General features: G+C 46.0%; 1 protein-coding gene across 1 annotated transcript in view; it reads left to right on the forward strand.

Annotated features, from left to right (window-relative positions):
• The first annotated feature begins 1,058 nt into the window (after positions 1–1,058).
• The window catches only part of LOC142466873 (uncharacterized), a 25,539-nt gene continuing 21,994 nt past the window's right edge, over positions 1,059–4,603 (forward strand). Inside the window, exon 1 of the mRNA XM_075572427.1 lies at positions 1,059–1,155. The gene's annotated coding sequence lies outside the window, so the exon portion shown is untranslated. The remainder of the gene's footprint in view (positions 1,156–4,603) is intronic.

Consider the following 4,603-nt stretch of genomic DNA (forward strand, 5'->3'; position numbering starts at 1 on the left):
TGAGGGAGCGGGGGGGGGCGCTCTGTGTGAGGGAGCGGGGGGGGCGCTCTGTGTGAGGGAGCAGGGGGGGGGCGCTCTGTGTGAGGGAGCGGGGGGGGCGCTCTGTGTGAGGGAGCGGGGGGGGGGCGCTCTGTGTGAGGGATCGGGGGGGGGCGCTCTGTGTGAGGGAGCGGGGGGGGGGCGCTCTGTGTGAGGGAGCGGGGGGGGCGCTCTGTGTGAGGGAGCGGGGGGGGGGCGCTCTGTGTGAGGGAGCGGGGGGGGCGCTCTGTGTGAGGGAGCGGGGGGGGGGCGCTCTGTGTGAGGGAGCGGGGGGGGCGCTCTGTGTGAGGGAGCGGGGGGGGGGCGCTCTGTGTTAGGGAGCGGGGGGGGGGCGCTCTGTGTGAGGGAGTGGGGGGGGGGCGCTCTGTGTGAGGGAGCGGGGGGGGGCGCTCTGTGTGAGGGAGCGGGGGGGGGGGCGCTCTGTGTGAGGGAGCAGGGGGGGCTCTGTGTGGGGAGAGGGGGGGCTCTGTGTGGGGAGAGGGGGGGGCTCTGTGTGGGGAGAGGGGGGGCTCTGTGTGAGGGAGCAGGGGGGCTCTGTGTGAGAGAGCAGGGGGGCTCTGTGTGGGGAAATGGGGGGCTCTGTGTGAGGGAGCAGGGGGGCGCTCTGTGTGGGGAGCAGGGGGGGAGGCACTTATTATTAACTTGGAAAATAAATTAAATGATAAAATCAGGATAATCTGCATTTCAAAGACAAAACCAGCTCTCCTGCCGAGAACGTGTGTGCGTGTTTGTTTATTTTACGTATTACAGCCTCAGGGGTTATGTCATATCCTGGTTATCTCCTTCATATCAACATTGGCCAAATGGGAGAAACTGAAGCAGCTTTACTGAGATATATTAAGGACCAAGAGGAGTATACACATCTACATGCAGCAGAAACTATCTTCCCCTAGCACAGTGCCTGGGTAATGTTACTGTCTTGTTTCTAATCTACACAGTATGTGACATGTGATCCGTTTTGAAGTCTAAAAACTACAACTCCCATGATCCCCTTAGTGTGAGCATGCGCAGTAGGACATAGGGTTGTGACCTGGATGTAGTCATTGTCTCCACTTCCTGGAAAGTGAATCTGAGACTGCAGCAGGGAGAGGAGAGATCACAGCTCAATGCCGAGGGGTAGGTGTACGTAGCGCTAACAGTGTATAAGTAAAAGTGATGTGATAGATAGACAACCAATAAGTGTGTGTGTCTCCCTCCTAATAGAGGTAAATGAGAATTTTAATCCTAATAGAGATATCAGTATTGTATCTGGTAGTGTTAGGACTTGTGAACCGGGTCTGCCTTGTTGTGGCTCGCAGGCATACAATGCTTTGGCCAAAGGGTTAAACGAAATGACACTTTTTCAAGAGAATATATAAGTATTTTACTGTGTATTTTTGTCATGTTGGATGTAGCATTGGGCTTCTCTGTCGCTTGATTTATACATTTGCCACGTTCATTAGCTCTCCTTTTTGGCACTTATATACATATATATTTTTTGTGGGGGCTCAGGGGTTCCCAAAAAGAGCTTGCTGGGGGTATGTATGTATGTGTGTGTGTATATATATATATATATATATATATATATATATATATATATATATAACAAACAAAGAATAGACTGCGCTCCTCAGGTGTAAACTCAGACTGATTACCAATTGATTGTATTAAGTGGATATAGCAAAGGTGAATGGCAAGGGTGAATGCAACAATAATATGGATGATTGACTCACACTAATAAAAATACATGCAATATGTTATAATAAAATGCTGAGTGCCAATGTTTAAAAAGCTGCTGTGAACACAAATATATGCCAGTGAACAATACAAATATAAAAAAATAGCATGTGTTGGTGGTTATGACTACTGCACTAATGAATCCCTCCTGGATGATACTAAATAATGATGAATGGAAAAATACGAAAAAAATGACACTAAGTGTGTCAAAAATAAAAATAAAAATGAAAAAATATGAAAAATATAAAAATATATCAACCAAACCAAGGGTCCATGCTAGGATCTGGCTGCTCTCATCAAGGACCAACGAACTCCCAGAAATCTGTGAACAACAAGAAAAGAAAGCGCCCGATCCTAGTGCAGCATGAAAAAATACAATTTAATAAAAATGAATAAAACCAACAAATGCGAACTCACAAAAACAGGATAAATAAAAGCATATAATGAGTATACTCATTCGCCAACCGCCCACGATGTGCCTTGGATGGCGCGCCCTCTCTCTGTCTAGGTTTTCTCAGCTCTTCTGAACCGACATCCAGCAGGGGATACAGGAAACAGCTCACCACAATGTGACCCGGAAGTCCTCCACAATGTTAGTGTATTCCGGATGTGAGGTCTGCAGTCCGTGACCCCGCGATGCAGGGGCTGATCAGAGAAGTCTCTCTGCACTCCCAAAGGCAGTCCGTAATGAGGTGGGCAGTGAGGATAGAGTAGAATTGTGTATCACAGTGTGACAGCAGCTGAAAAACGCTCTTCCCTACGCGTTTCTTCACATAAAGTGATTTCATCAGGGGATAACTCCTATATCCCCTGATGAAATCACTTTATGTGAAGAAACGCGTAGGGAAGAGCGTTTTTCAGCTGCTGTCACACTGTGATACACAATTCTACTCTATCCTCACTGCCCACCTCATTACGGACTGCCTTTGGGAGTGCAGAGAGACTTCTCTGATCAGCCCCTGCATCGCGGGGTCACGGACTGCAGACCTCACATCCGGAATACACTAACATTGTGGAGGACTTCCGGGTCACATTGTGGTGAGCTGTTTCCTGTATCCCCTGCTGGATGTCGGTTCAGAAGAGCTGAGAAAACCTAGACAGAGAGAGGGCGCGCCATCCAAGGCACATCGTGGGCGGTTGGCGAATGAGTATACTCATTATATGCTTTTATTTATCCTGTTTTTGTGAGTTCGCATTTGTTGGTTTTATTCATTTTTATTAAATTGTATTTTTTCATGCTGCACTAGGATCGGGCGCTTTCTTTTCTTGTTGTTCATATATATATATATATATACACACACACACACACACCTTATATCAGCACTCTAGTATATCCAAAAAATACAAAATGTATTAAAGCAATGTCACAAATATAAACATATAATAAAATTCCTGAGGTCTAAAGATACCCAAATACCTGTCCTGACTGTCAGCTGCAAAATTAGCTGTATTAACCTAATAGGTGAAAAAGGTGAAAATGATCACATTTCACCTAACCCCTATTCCACAGGCCGGTGTTGTAACAGCCTAGGTAAAACAAGACATTCCTTGACAATACCGTAGATCATAAAGGCACAGTAATAGGATAGCTGTAACCTATAAACAATGTACTCAAATAAGGGGGAAAGGGAGTAAGGATAAGCACAGAGTGCCCTGATATGATAATCTGAGAAACAGGGTCTCAAATTAATAGGTATTACTAAGCGTTCATCAATAATGACACAGTCCATCCAGCATTAGTGTGCATTCAATCCAGATACCAATAGAAACAAGTCCAGAGGTTTAGAGCAGTTTGTAAATCAATAAACATAGGCATCTGTTGTTACACACTAAAAGGCGCTGAGACATCAATGAAAAAAAACACCTCCTCTGAACTCATGGATACCAGGGCTAGCAGACGAGCAGCAGAGCAGCACAGCATTAAACAGCACTACACAGACAAGACACTGAGGCATCAGTGAAGAAAAACCTCCTTCATAGACGCACGGATACCGGAGCTTGTAAACAAGCAGCAGGGCAGCATAGCAATAGGCAGCACTGCACACGAGTCATCTGCAGCTCAGCAACATAGTAGAGCCACGAATCCAGTTGGTCTTTTGCGTGACTTGTAACGCCAAGACAGGACAACACAGTCAGGCAGGGGGTACCCCAGGAAGCAGGTGGACTACACAGACGTACGTTTCGCCGATATGGACTTTTTCTTAGGGGTCTAACCGGATATGTTTTGTTACATATTTAAGCCGGATTGGCCAAACATTGCTCCAATCAGGAGTTGGTGGGCGGAGAATCTAAGCAGCTAGACAGAGTTCCATAGGTTAGTCTGAATAGCAGGGAGGAGACAAAAAATGGAATTAAAAACATTATATACAAATTTGCCCTTCCCCGAGACAGACACATTGTTAACAGATATGCAGAGCCTTCATATTTATAGGCAGTTAATGCAAATGCAAAGCCAGCAGTACAACTTCACACTGATGATACCCATTAAGGCTGAAACATGTCTGTGAATGGTTTCTTTGGCTTTGCATCTGCTTCCCATGCTGTGCTTTTAAAGCTGTGTTAACAGCGAGCATTAGCTTATATGGGCTCCATGTAACAATGGATTTTCAGACAAAAGGTGACACGTGTGCTCATTTGCATGTCATTTCCCAAAATCCCTTGCTGAAGTGGAAGCACTGTATGCTGGGGATAATGGTGAAAGGCAGGGTTGCAGACCTGCATAAGACATGTGAATGTGCTCACAAGTGATCTTTTTATCTGCTATATGCAATACAGTGGAGGCTTCTTGTTGCCTTTTTCACCCACCATAACTTAAAACGTTATATAGTGCTTGACAAATCACCCAAAA

This window comes from Ascaphus truei, chromosome 15 (genome assembly GCF_040206685.1).
Source record: "Ascaphus truei isolate aAscTru1 chromosome 15, aAscTru1.hap1, whole genome shotgun sequence".
In the NCBI taxonomy this organism is placed as follows: domain Eukaryota; kingdom Metazoa; phylum Chordata; class Amphibia; order Anura; family Ascaphidae; genus Ascaphus; species Ascaphus truei.